Source organism: Pinus tabuliformis, chromosome 8 (genome assembly GCF_031772625.1).
Source record: "Pinus tabuliformis cultivar Carrire ecotype Pingquan chromosome 8, CPIR1, whole genome shotgun sequence".
In the NCBI taxonomy this organism is placed as follows: Eukaryota; Viridiplantae; Streptophyta; class Pinopsida; order Pinales; family Pinaceae; genus Pinus; species Pinus tabuliformis.
The window spans coordinates 549131598-549147259 of record NC_142294.1 but is presented as its reverse complement, the minus strand read 5'-3'; positions in this window follow the sequence as shown (position 1 = coordinate 549147259).

Sequence of the window (15662 nt, the reverse complement as noted above, 5' to 3'; positions counted from 1 at the left end):
TTTTTTCATTCTCTAATTTTTTGCATAATTTCCTTTCGCATGCATGCACTAATTACAACAAAATCTACAGATCTAGAATTTTAATAAAACCGTAATAGTGTAAAAATATGGTATTTTAGTATATTATTATTAGATATGTTGTGATGAACTGTCCAGTGGAATGTCCACGACCGTTTATGGATCAAACATTTTGACCTGAAGCCACTAGTGACACGTGTCATTCTCCCCAAAGTGAATACAAGTTTGGCATGGGCTAGGACTTTGGCTACTAAAGAATTGGAAAAGTATCTACCTAACATGATAGGATCTGCTTCCTAGTGGTCATGGAGCATATAGACTATGGACACCTGCCATGTGCATAAAATGTTGATGAAGAGAACGTGGGAGGAAGAATTTAGGTAGACTTGACCACCCCTTTGACAAAACCAAATTACCAACTAATAGTCTTTCTTAGATATTAAACAACAAGACAGGCTCTAAACCATGTCAAGGCCTCTCAACATTATTTTCTATTGGAGGTGGCTTGCCAGGGATGTTGAAGAGCCTATATAAAAAATTCCGCTTCAGAGTATTCTCATTCTTGTGAATCTAACTAGAAAAAATTACCCTTGTTGTTGTCTAGAGAGCAGTCAGGATCAAGGGGATGCCCAATTACTTCTAAATGCACTCGAGCCTTTGATACATTGCTATCACATGCCTCCACATCTAATCTAAGGTTAGGATGATGTCTTCCCCAATCTCATTTCTATCTACAAGAACTCTTCCAAGGAGAAATTTCACGTGCTAATGAAATTCCATCATGTATATGTATTAGTTGTAGTGACATATGATGTGCCCTACCTCTAGAACACAATCTGACACCTCTACTAAGACTTCAATATCTATTAGAATGCATCTTTCATTTCCTAATTGGTGTTATGCCTAAGTGATTCCATCTTGAATTGGCTAAGGGTTGAGGTCCTTGTATAACTTGAACTCTCGTCGTGAACTTGCGCTTTGGAGTGGCATTGTTTCTAGTAACATGCAACGCCTTGTCGTGCCTAAGCTTGTTGCAAATAGGCTTCTCGATTCATTACATTCATGATTATTTTACTATCATTGTTTTGAACCCACAACTGTGATTCATCTTCAGGATAAAAAAAAAATATGGAAGACCAATCACACCAAAGGTTGTAATAAATAGAAAATGATAAGAAGGAAAAAGGTCGAAGGTAAAACCCTCCAGGAAAAAGGTTGGAGGTAAAACCTTAAAGGAAAAAGAGAAAGGTTCTAATAATAATTGTAAGCTATGTTTAATAATATGTTTTAAAATATTAAATTTAATGTAATGTAAATATTTTTCAAAATATTGGATTTAATGTAGTGTATATTTTTAATGGTTATATAAATATTTTAAGTATTAATGTTGTAATGTTAAAATAAGACCTGTATATTTATAAATAGCAATGTAATGTTAAATTAAGACGTAAATATTTATTGATAATGATGTTTCTAGAATACCAACAATTAATATGTTTAATTTTATATATATAATTAGGTTTTAAAATATTAATAATAAATAAGAAGTCTTAAAAGGAGGAGGTATGGCAAGAGATTGATTCAGATGTTAAAGTGGGAATCCAATTCTCACTTATATTCCACCCTTCATCTCTATTGAGGTTATTAGGATGTTTATTAATCTTTATGGCCTCCTTAAATTTCCTATGGAAATAATGGTCGATTTTAGCTAGAATGCGACTCTTTTCAATACAAATTTGATGTTTGGTTTTATTGGAATGTTCTGCTAATGTTGAAGTCTTCAATCGATTATGTTTTTTGTCAGCAGAATTCTCTTGGATTCTAGTATTAACAGATCGACCAATTTCCCCTACATATGGTATTCCACAAGAACATGGAATTAAATAAACACCTTTATGGAATTTAGGGTCTATGATACCTTTAACAAAATTAAGATGATTGTGGATGGTGTTTAAAGGTTTGAAGGTGGTCATAATGCTATTTCTTCTTATGATGTGGGCAATTTTGTCAGTGGTCCCTAGAATGTATGGGAGGTTTACTTTGCCCACAAAGTTATCAAAATTTTTATTATTTCTAGGTCCTTTGTTAACATTACATAGAGCCTTAATGGCCTGTCGTATTTTGTAACCATTTTTTAAGAACACATTTATAAGATGTGATTTCTCCATTTCCAAGTGTTCCTTATCTAAGATTCTTACAGCTCTGGTTACCAAAGTGCTAAGAATCCCAAATTTTTGGGTGGGATGATGATGGGAAGTGACATGAAGATATTGCTTAGTATGAGTCTTTTTGCGGTGTACTTGGTGGGATAAGGAACCATCCTGATTTCTGGTGATGAGGATGTCAAGAAAAGGGATGCTATTATTAACCTCAACTTCCATGGTGAATTTTATGGATGAAGATAGATTATTTAGGTGTTGCTTAAAAACTTATAGTGTTTCACGTCCATGAGGCCATATGATGAAGGTGTCATCAACAAATATTTTCCATAATTTAGGTTTAAGGGTGAAGAAGTCATGGCTTTAGTTAAAATTATTCCATGAATAAGATGGCAATAATGGGGGATACATCGATAATAAAATAATCATGAATGCAATGGATCCAGAAACCTATTTGCAACAAGATAGTAATTACAAAAGTCTGAAATTTGAAATCAGTGCCTCAACTTATTAAGAGGGCATGTTACGTATTAGCTGAGAGATTCAGTGATACATGTTGATTGAAAGTGACCTAAAGTCGTTGGTGACAGGTGTCATTCTCCCTAAGCAGAAGAAAAGTCTGACATGGGTTAGGAATTTAGCTACTAAAGAATTGGAAATGTCTTTGATTGACATGATAGGATATCTTTCCTACTAGTCGCAAAGTGTCTAGACCAAGGACACCTGCCACGAACACAAGATGTTGATGAAGAGAAATTGGGAGGAAGAACTGAGATAGACTTCACCACGCCTTTGACAAAAGAAAATTACCAACTAACAGTCTTTACAATCTCTAAACCATGTTGAGGCCTATCGACACTACTTTCTATTGGAGGCGGCCTACTAGGGAGGTTGAAGAGCCTATAGAAAAAATTCCCTTTCAAAGTGTTATCATTATCAGTGAATCTAACTAGAAAAACTTTTCCTTGTTTTTGTTAAGAGAGAATCCAGGATGAAGGGGGATGTCTGATTACTTCTCAATGCACTATATCCATTTTAGCCATCACTATCACATGCCTCTCCATCTAGTCTAGGGTATGGAGGATGTCTTCCTCAATCTCATTTATATCAACAAGAAGTCTACTAAGAAGAATTTTCATGTGCTAATAAAAGTCCACTGTGTGCATGTATTAATTGTAGTGACCTCTAATGTGCCCTGCATCTAGAACCTAATCTGCCAACTCCACTAGGACTTCAATATCTATTAGAATGCATATTTCATTTGCTAATTTGTGTTATTCCTAAGAGATTTCATCTTGAACTAGCTAAGGGATGAGGTCCTTATATAACTTGAACTCTTGGCCCAAACTTGTGCTTTAGAGCAACCTCGTTCCTAGTAATATGTAGCACCTCATCGCACCTGAGCTTACTGACATGGCATGTAGCTTATTAGCTAAGGGAGTGGGTTGAACATGTTGATCGAAAGCCACCTGAAACCAGTTGGTGACAGGTGTCATTATCCATGAGGAGTAGACAAGTGTGGCTTAGGCTAGAATTTTAGCTACTAAATAATTGGAAAAGTCTCTACCCAATATTATAGGCTCTACTTCCTGGTGGTTGCGAAGTGTATAGACCAAGGATACCTACCATGAGCACAAAATGCTTATGAAGAGAGCACAGGAGGAAGAAATAAGATAGACTTAACAAATCCTTTGGCGTAACCAAATTACCAACTGATTGTCTTTCCAAGTTCCTAAACAACAAACCAATCTCTAAACCATGTCGAGGACTCTTGACACTGCTGTTTATTAGGGGTGTCTTGTTAGGGAGGTTGAAGAGCCTATATAAAATTTTCCCCTTCAAAGTGTTCTCATTCTCATTGAATCTAACCGAAAAAAACTCTCCCTTGTTGTTCTCTAAACAACATCCAGGATCAAGGGGGATGCCCAATTACTTCTCAATGCACTTGAGCCTTTGACCCATTACTATCACATGCCTTTGCATATGGTCTAGGGCCAGGAGGATGCCTTCCTCAATATCATTTATATAAAAAATAACCTTGCTAAGAAGAAATTTCACATGCTAATAAAAATCCACCATGTACATGTATTGGTTGTAGCAACCTCTAATGTGCCTTGCATCTAGAACCTAATCTTCCACCTCCTCCAGGACTTCAATATTTATTAGAATGTGTCTTTCATTTTCTAATTTGTGTTTTGCCTGAGTGATTTCATCTTGAGCTAGCTAAGGGGTGAGGTCTTTGTATAACTTGAAATCTCAGCCTGAACCTGTGCTTTGGAGTGACCTTGTTCCTAGTAATATGCAACACCTCCTCGTGTTGGAGTTTGTTGACAAGGCATGTTTCTTGTCATTTGAGAGAGCACATCGAACATGTTTACCAAAATCAATTGGTGACAAGTGTTATTCTCCTTGAGAAGCAAACAATTTTTGCATGGGCTAGGACTTTGACTACTAAAGAATTGGAAAAATGTCTACCCGACATGACAGGATCTGATTTTTGGTGGTCATGGAGCACCTAAACTAGGGATACTTGCCATGAGAAAAAGATATTGATGAAGAGAGTATGGGGGGGAGAATTGAGATAGAATTCACCACCCTTTGACAAAATAAAATTACCAACTAAAAGTATTTCTAAGCTCCTAAACAACAAGGTAGGCTCTAAACCATGTCGAGACCTCTCAACATTGATTTATATTGAAGGTTCCTTGTCAAGGAGGTTTAAGGGCCTATATAAAAATTCTCCCTTCATATTGTTCTCATTCTCATTGAATATAACCAAAAAAACATTCACTTGTTGTTGTTTAGAGAGCAACCAGGATCAAGGGGGATGCCCAATTATTTCTCATTGCACTTGAACCTTCAATCCATTACTATCACATGCCTCTGCATATGATCTAAGGTCAGGAGAATATCTTCCTCAATCTCATTTATATCAACAAGAACTCTCCCATGAAGAAATTTAATGTGCTAATAAAAGTCCATTGTGTCCATTTATTAGTTGTCGTGACCTATAATGTGCCCTACATCTAGAACCCAATCTGCCACCTCCACTAAGACTGTAGAATTTATTAAAATGTGTCTTTTATTTTCTAATTTTTGTTTTGCGTGAGTGATTTCATTTTGAAATGGCTAAGGGGTGAGGTCCTTGTATAACTTGGACTCTTGGCCCAAACTTATGCTTTGGAGCGACCTCATACTTAGTAATATGCAACACCTCATTATGTATGATTTTATTGAAAAGGCATGTGTCCCATCAGCTAAGAGAGCGGGTCAAACATGCTGACCAAAATCCACCTGAAGCCACTAGTGATAGGTGTCATTATCCCCAAGGATCAGACAAGTCTAGCATGCACTAGGACTTTGGTTTCTAAAGAGTTGGAAAGTCACTGCCCGACATGATATGCTTTTCTTGCTAGTGGTTGTGAAGCGTTTAGACCAGGGATACCTACCATGAGCATAAGATGTTGATGAAGAGAACATGGGAGGAAGAACTGAGATAGACTTGACCACCCCTTTAACAAAACCTAACTGCCAACTAACAATATTTCCAAGCTCCTAAACAACAAGCCAGGCTCTAACCCATGTTGATGCCTCTCAACATTACTTTCTATTGGAGGTGGATTTCCAAGGAGGTTGAAGAGCATATAGAAAAAAAAATCCCCTTCAGAGTGTTCTCATTCTCATTGAATCTAATTAGAAAAGGTTTTCCAAATGGCTACAACTTAGCAAAATCTCCAGGTAAGTCAAGGGAAATAGCGAGGTGTAGATGGTTGTATCCCAGAGTTGCTTTAGAGAGGGCATCAATGTCAGCCAGAGCCTTCATGAATTGTGTGATGAAGAATGAATACGAATGGGTTTTCTCCTTCTAACTGCTTGGGAAGAGGAGAATCCAAGCAACTGGATGACTCAATGAGGTTTCCCCCAAGCAGATGTCCCGAGGATGAGCCAAATACCATATAGAAAAATGAGTTCTCAGCTTCATGATGGTGGAATTAATATACATGCCTCCCCATAGTTTCCTTTTATGGATGTACCTAGTGCAAGATCATAAGGCGATAATCTTGCCTTATGTCCTGGTACACCTCCCCTTCAATTCCTTTGAGTTGATTGTACCTTTTTCCAAAAGCATTAGCATCCCTTGCACTCCCAGATAATATGTCGATTGCATCGAGTGTTGTAACCTAATGTCATTCATTGAGCTCTAAATGGTGAGTTATGATGTCTTAATGGGGCATGCTACCATGACCCTTCGACTTATGAGCTAGAGGGATAATGGCAATACTTCCCCCCACCTCTTGCATACTTACCACCCCATCTAGGGAACCCTACTAGAACTTTATAAATAAACCTACTTAGATCATTTGCTTGATGAATGGTTGGAAACCTAGTTAGCAACTATGTTGAATATTTGATTGATCATAGACTTCGACTCTAACGCATCGAGGATGAATTGGGTTTCCTTCAATCTGGTTAATTCTACATGTAGGAAAATATGTCTCATTTTAGTGGTGCTTTATGAACTGTATACAATATCATTTCCATAGTTTGATATAGTTGAGTATAGTTATAAAATAAATGGTCTGGATCTGGACCAAGATGATGTTTTACCTAAATTTGATGTAACAACACAAAGCTTATCTCAGTGTGACTTTCTTGTGACTCCATGCACATTTTACTTAATATGATTTTCTAATTACATTAAAATAAATAGATAAATACGCAGACACACACATAGATAGATAGAAGGATAAATAGAGAGATAGGTATAAGTAACTCCATAATTTGATATTTAGGTTGCCTCTCAATATAAGATATAAAGGCTATCTTTTTAAATCACTCTTTTCATTCAAATATTCCTTTCCTTGGAAATATATTGAAGGGATAGGAGAGTATTACTTCCTTATCTCTAATACTAGAGGAGAGTATACTATTTTCACATTCTATTCTACATGCCACTAGAGGGAGAACTCCCTTAAAATGATCCAAACATGCATTTGGATCTTATGGGTCTAAAAATAGATAGTAATAATGAGTATTTCTAAGATATATGATCTTTCCATACCCAATTGATCTCCCACCATTAAACATCCATGTTTCAGATGTCATATTACCGCCCCAAATGTATCACCACCACATGATATATATGTGATTATATCTCTCATGGATATATACAAAGGAGGGAGGTTGGTGGGTTAAGACACTCTCTCCAAACAAACAATATATACATTGGTACCATAAATTCATTCCACCATGAGGGAACCACATGCTTGATGGAATCACCATAAGCTTGAAGCCTTAGATTGTTTCTTCACTCGGGCAAGAATGAGGAGCATAAATAAAAAAGATAGAGTATGTACTTATGGGAATAAGAATCACTACCCACTAGGAGAGTAAATTATTCACTAGTATGGAAAGGTTATGACCAATCGTATTAGAATAAATGATTAGAGACTTTCGATTGCTACACGTTTCACACACCACCTCCTTCTAATTCCCCAACGTTATTTTTATTGGGGGAAGGATGGTACTATTGAGATGAGAACATTAAATCTCATATAATACATTCATTTTACCTAGGTATATTCCCACCCCCCACCTACCTAATTGAGAAATGAGGACCGTAAGATATTTTGTTCATTTCCATAACTCAATCTCTCACTCAAAAAGAAAGAAACGGATATCTTATTCTTTTAACACCAATGGCCCAACTCCACATCACTTCTACTTCCATAGTACTATAATAGGAAAACACTGTGCAAAAATATACAAGTCATGCTTCACACCTGAATCTATCTCTCTCTTGGTTGTGAAGGATTTCCTATGGATTCGTTGTGAAGGTTTATCATATCACTTGACCTTTCCAATTTCTATATGGTATGGTGGAGGCTTATACCACTAGACAAAAGTTGGAATATATTTTCAAAATCTTTTTCTTTTTCTTTCCAACTCAAAAAAGAGAAGAGAGAGGGGGCCTAGTCAGAGTGGATATGTTGCACGTTGCAAAGTTTTACTTTCATTTCTCTCGTAATTCCCTTCTATGATTATTGATCAATTATGTATGAAATTTCTTGAGAGATAGTAAGATTTAACTAGTACGCATGTATAATAAGCATTACTCTGGTTAGTTTCTTGGGAATGAATTGGCTTGAAAGCGTATCTCAAATATGTGTGTGAATAGGAGAGTGACAACGTTATTTTTTTACTTTCCTGCATTCAAATCTGTTACACCTTACCTTACATACATATAGTTTGATATTATATGATGGGAAGGAAATAAGATGGGTTCACCCTTGTTCTATTATCTATGTATGAATGCTTGGATGGGTTTGGCGTTGCTTGCTACATGTACTCCCTATGTTGCTTCATTAAGTCATTTGTCATATTCCTCATGGATCCAAATGTTGTACTCACATAAATAAAGAAAAAAAATAGTTGATCTAGTTTGATCCTTTCATTCCACTCCCATTGCTATGAATTCATCCTCATACATCTAAAAGAAGTATGAACTACTAGGACTACCTATTAGTTAGCCACCAATTGAGTTGTTACCTCACGTATGGAAACTTACCCAATTTTCCCTATAGTGACCTCAAGTGATTAGTTGATGAATCGACTTTCTAGTGATTAACCTTCTGTCGATTGATAAATAAAATATTATTCTACTACAAATATAGAGTTAAAAGAATACACTGAATATATTATGATGAGTATAATGAGGAGGACTCAAATAAGCAATTCTTTCATTATATAGAGAGAATGAATGGGACTGAAAACCACTTCTAGATAAATGAGAGAGATGGGGTAGGTAGAGGGGTTAGAAAGAATGGGGCTTAACTTCTAGATGAGATATCCTACGTGGCAAGGTAGAGATAAATGAGTGCATAGGTGGGAATTATGACATTAATTTGGTTAAATGAGTGAATATGTCTATCTAACTTTACATGTTTATCTATCTCTCTATTAGGTAGTTACAATAATTTGGTTCTAGTGGGTGAGTAGTAGTAGGTACAATTTATTTTTCCTATTTCCCCCACCAACTATAGCATTAACTCTTGGTAGTTAGAACCAATGAAACTTGCAAGGGAATTAATATAGCAGTTGAGCAAGGGAGCAATATTAGGCATTATAGAATAACTTTTATTTTTATCTATACTACAAGGGTTGCAGGGGGTGTTGTTCCCTTGCTATGGATCAATGTTTTCCTAGTTTCAAAATCGATTAATCACAAAAATTATTCATTAGAAGATGATATCGTGTCAATAACTAGTGAGTTGATTAAAATAAAACTACTTAAACATATTTGAATAACTAATACAATCTTGAAAACTATCATGAATTTTGCAAAGAAACACTTCAGTGGTCAACTAACCTATTCATAAAGGGTTAATCATCAAGGGGTTATGAAGGAGGAAAGGATCAAAAGGCTATGATTTGGGGTAGGTGGGTAGAGTTAATTGAACATCCATAATATCACAAATGGAAAGTGAATTTTGGACCTTCTCAATCAAAGGCTTCTATATATATCAGGTCAAGGCATGAGGTGCAATATTGTGACATCTATCTCTGTTATACAATATTACAATGTAATTGATGTAATTTTAAGGATGTCCATAGGCAAGAGACCCTCTTTCTCTACTCTATATGGGATCATATGAAAGTCAGCCCCGCCGCCACCCAAACCCCCAATATAAGAATGAAGGTGAGACACGGTCATATTCAAGACTTCATTATATGAGGCATAAATCACTCACAAATAATGCTTATAATATTATGATCATCAGTTAAATGGTTGGATTTGGTGGAGTACTTTGGCAAGTGCCTACTAACAAGAAAATTTGGTTTTAGCAATTGCATAACCTTATGATATTTGAATATGGAACTTATTATCCATCCATGTCTAATAGTGGGGAAATAGAGACTTTGATTACGCTTGAGGACCCCCATTTAGAAGGGGTTGTGGATGGGAATTCCATATTCCAATCTAGTATGGAATAATGTGGATCATATGGACACTATTGCTTCAAGTAATCAAAGCTAAATGCCATACTTCAAGCAAATCTAGCCTATGATTATACAAGTTTGGGATTTGTTACCTCATAGCCTAGGTGTTAACTAATTGGAGGGCTTATGGGGCCTTATTTTAGATTGGAAGGTTCTCATTTGTTTTTTTATTTGTAAATTATCGTGGATATTCCATTGGACAATTTGTCACAACAAATATGATAAAATAGATTTGAAAATCCAAAATCTACATTATGAGGGTTAATTTTTCCTTATATTTCTAGATTTCTTAGGTAAATTACTATGTTATGCTTATGCATGCAATAGCTAAAATATGGAAAATAAAGAACAACAAAATAAACTCTCAATAATCATAATGAACACAATATATGATCTAGGAAACACTTACAGGAGAAACCATAGCTAGAAGGTGAAGTTGCTTTCCTATCTCTTTCTCTAAATGGAAATTGATGCAAATACAAAGGAGTGAGACTCATAGCTTGTGGGTTGCTACAAATCACAAACCCTCTCTATTTTCTCCCTCTATATCTAGTCCCAACTACTCTGCTCATTATGGTAAAAAAATACACTCCAATAGAATTGAACCTGTTTTTCCTTTTAGTGGCATAATTATAACACAAACTGATAGCCAATTAGTGATTATGTTTCACTCCATCAACTCTTAACTAGAGTCACAATATTGATGTAACAACCCTAGTGAAAATTCCATGTAATAAAAGTTACATGGCTCATATTGATGTGCACTTGGCTCCATTGGAAGTATTCTTATACTTGAAAGTGATTTTGTTTTTCAAGTAGGGTAGGTTAGAGAAAAAATAAATAAATAAAATAAGAAAAAAAATTCCAGGTGAAAATCTCCTTTGAGGCGCCTCAGATTGGCTCATTGATTGAAAACTTCCATAAGGCGGTTAATGGGTTGGGAAAAAAAATAAAAAGGAGAAAAAAGAAAAGATCCTAGGTGAAAACCTCATTTGAGGCGCCTAGGTAGACCTACAAGTTGAAAACCTCATTGAGGCGGCTAGTAGGCCTAGAAAAAAAAAAGAAAAAAATCCTTACCCCATGTATCTCTTTGATGAATGTAGGTGCTTTCCAACATATACAAGGAACAAAAACAAGTTGCCACCAAAGAAAGAAAAAATAGATTAAACCTAGTCAAAAGAAGTCAAATTTTGACTTTCTCCTCCTGTGCTCAAATGCTCCAACAAGGCCAAGGCCATGCCAATACATCAACCTCATCTATTTCCACCATCCACCCATCATTCTTAAGCTCCTCCCATTCAGTTTTCTTGCTATCCTAAAAACTACAGGAAGGCTCTGTTTTACTACAGGAAAGAAAAATACATAGAACAGAAATTTATTTTTGCCATAACTTGAAAACCATGCATCCATTTAAAAATTTGTTTCATGGGGAGATGCATATGGATGATGATAACATGCCAAAGCAATTTCTGCAAATTCTCATGCACGGTTGTCAAGAAATATGCCTTCATCACCTTCAACTATTTTTAGTTTTTCTCGAGATTCGTGCATCCATTGACCAATTTTTATTTATTTATTTATTTATTTATTTTTATTTTTAATGGGGAGGTGCATAATGATGATGGAAACATGATCAAAAGTTTCAGGTCAATACATTCTACCATTTGGGAGATATGGACAAAACAAGTCTGCTACAAGAGGTTGTCCTGAATTACTACAGGAGTTTCCTGTAGTACTACAGGAAGTTTTGAAAATCTACAGGAAAGGCAGTCTGATGGAAAAATTATGATGCAGGCCTATTTTGGGATAGGAAAAAAGGACATTGACTTCACCACATCTCAACCAACACCCATCATGACCATGTCACTCTATGGCCACACCTTCCACTCATTCCAATACCTATTTACCCTCCAATAGAGAAAGGACACAAACATTCAAAAAAAAGGGCAGCTACAACAACCTATTTGGAAGTAACAACAGGCTCCAAGCCTAACCTTCAGCACCATGATTGAAAGAGGAGAAGCATAACTATAGGCATAATGAAACTCCTACAGAGCTTAAAAGCAACAGAGGAAGCCATCACCTACACGTCAACAAGAAGACAACCCATCAACAAAATAAGATCAACAAAAAAGAAAAAGGCAGTCAAGAAGATGTACTCGAGTCATGAGAAGCACAACAACATCAACTCAACTGCAACATGCATGTCTCTTAAACAACCATCAGGTAGGTACAAGTATGCAATATTCTTGACCTCTTCTCTTAAGCATATTATAGTTAGAAATTGATTGTCAATGCATGATAGATGAGGTTTTATAAGCTAAGGATGGGTCAACAGTCTCAGCCGCCTTCAACTAGTTAATTGCAACTCACTCCTTCACTCATGCAATGATGAAAAGTCAAATTATGAAAGGTGATGATTTCAAGGAATGAGGACAACAGTTAAAAGAAGAAATTTTTGCAATGGACAAGTCACCATAGCACTCCAAGCCCTCCATCCACTTCATATTCACTATCTAACAATCATTCATCCATCCCATTTCATAATTTCAAGAACAAACCCTATCTCACCTTGAAAATTTCTTAAAAAAACAAACAAATCATCCTCTCCATTTTCACAAACCTACATCATTTCTCATCACTCCCATACAGTTAGAAGACTTTGAAGGAATAAGGAATGACTACTACAGGAAGGCAGAATGTTGCTACAAGAAGGAAGAATTTTTTTTTTTTGCTAAAACCAAAAATGACAGTACCTATGAGAGACCTAATCAAAACAGAGAACTCCAAGGCCATTAGGCAACCATCTAGGCCACAAGAGAGAAGAAGAAGGCAACAAAAGGAAATGAGGCATCCACCATCAAAACAGAACTCAAACTGCAATGATGAAAAGAGACTTTACAAGAGGTTTCTAATCTCTTTCTAGCTTTTGTCCAAGGACTAAAAGATGTTATAGAAATGAGAGAAAGGCATGGGAGTCAAGTTGAGGGCATGTCCGAGGCTCCGACTATCATTTATGCTCAAAAACGGTTTCCTGTATTTTTAATAGGGTTTCCAGTAGGTTTCCTGTAGTTTTGATATGAATTACTATAGGATGTCCTAGTTCTCATCTAAAGACATTTTGAAGGTTTCAGAGGTTTCCAAATGGTGGAACAAGGTAGCAGAAGGTTGATAAGGATGTGGAAGACCTTGCCAAACTAAAAAATATTCAAGAACCATCTTGAATAAGGGGAAGAAGGCAAACTAATGGTCTCAAGAAACAAGGATTTTTCTTTGCACAAATATGTTTTTGGGCTTGTCCTTGCAGAAATTACAGCCAAGATTCTTAATGCACAAGAGAGAGGCCACTAGGGCCATGAATGAGGCACAATGAGGTCACTAAGTTTCTCAAAGGATGAGCAACACTTTCAGCAGGGGGGTATGATGGACCTCTAAATTAGACATAAATTAAGGCCCATGCCTCTAAATTAAACATAAATTAAGACCTATGACCATCCTTCAGCACATTAAACCTCTCTTTTTGCATTAGATAATGTATTTTAATTTTAATATGTTCATTAGGAAGGTTTATGAATAGTTGCATATTTGTGCCTAATATTATTTATTTTTTTGGAATATTATGAGAATATTGGGCAGATTATGAAGATTTGGAGAAGGAGAAAATTTAGGGGCTTTCTCCCTACTACAAGAGGATCACTATTTAATAATAAATCAACAAGATTTTATGGAATTATGGCACAAATTGTGGAACTCCAATGATTGAGAAAATCTAGGAATGTGTTCGCTGTCTTTTAATGCAGACTCCTAGTATTGGAAACCAGATCCATTAATCAAGGGATTTTGGTGGGGAAACATTTCTCCATTCATGGGGAATGATTCCTAATCATTTTGTATAAGTACCAAGTTGAATTTTCCTCTGGGGATAGATTTCTTTTAGTGTTCTTGTGGAGAGAACTCGTATTTCTGCAACTCCATTGTATTTTTCTTGCAGGGATGTAATTGTATTGATGAAAATAATGAAGAATGGTGTCATGTTCAGCTTCTAAATCTTGTTCTCCTCCATAGGTCTCTAAGTTTCCTTGGGCTTGGCCATCCCAAGACCTCAGAGCCCTTTTGTATCATTTTCTTTCCTTCTTTTCACTTCTTATTCACATGCATCTCTTGTTTTCATTTCTTTCTATTTATGCGTTTAGTATTAATGATTTCTTGTTGTAGGATTGGATTAAATGGTTGATGTAAGTTCTTTTGCAGGATCACAAACATCATTTCATCCTTGGAAAAGCTTTGGAAGGTCATATTAAACATTGAGCTACTTGGATTAGCTTTCTTATTCCAAAATCTAGAATTATGGAACTCCTTTGTGGCAAAGAACAATAAATTTCTGCTATTTTTTAGAGCATGCTAACAAGCTTCAATTGAGTTGGTTCCACTTGCATTAGATCACGAAAAATTCTAGTTCATAAATTTTTTTACCCCATTTCATTTGCACTTGATTAGGTTAGGCATTTTATAGATTTACTAGCTCACTAGTTCTCGAATTTCTAGATTTTCGACTAGTAATTTTTTGTTATTTTTTAGCACGGGTTAACAGAGGTCTTTTTGAGTTACTCCACTTGGAATGGGGACCTAAGACATCCTAGTCAATAAAAAAAATTGTCCCATCCAATTTGGATTTGATTTTATTGGTCATTCGATGAATTATAATTTCGTATAGTAAATTTGTAACATCCCGTAGTAAAACAGGGGATCTTGTAAGAGAACTAGGGGATCCTGTAGGAGAACTAGTACATCCTGAAGGAGAACTAGTACATCCTAAAGGAGAACTAGTACATCCTGTAGGAAATCCTGTAGCGGCCTGTTTTGAGCCTAAATTGAAAAAAAACATCATTGAGGCTGGGATTAGGCCTCTACTTGAACTCCATGCCATCAAGACCATTTTAACCCTCTTCCTCCATACCTGTCTCCCCTGCCAAAGAACAAGTGAGGATTAGCATTTGCATTTATAAAACGAAAAGATAAAAAAAGAAGAAGAGTTCTTTTATATTCACACATGCACATAACAGTTAATACTCCCTAGATCAGACTCCATGCTCAGCTAGTTTAAATAATCACATGTGATAAATAGGGTTAAGTTAGGTTTCTTTTACATTTAGTCCATGATCTTTATGCAATTAGAATACGTTTATTTCCTTGTACTTTATTTCTTGCAATAGGTTAAGGTTTCCATTTCAAGCATTTCATTTTCTTCAATTAGTTTAGGATTTGGTTTCAATACATGCACTCCATTACATCATGACAACAAAAGGAATGACACATTATATTCTACACATATAGTGCTGATACCTCTTAAGTTTGTACGAACCCCGGGTTGATAATTAAAGTCGATAGCCTCGGGAGTTGTATAATTCTTGTTGCAATACCAAGGCTCATTAATTACTATAATGGCTAGTAGGCATCTAGTCAAGTATTTGTTCAATACTTTGT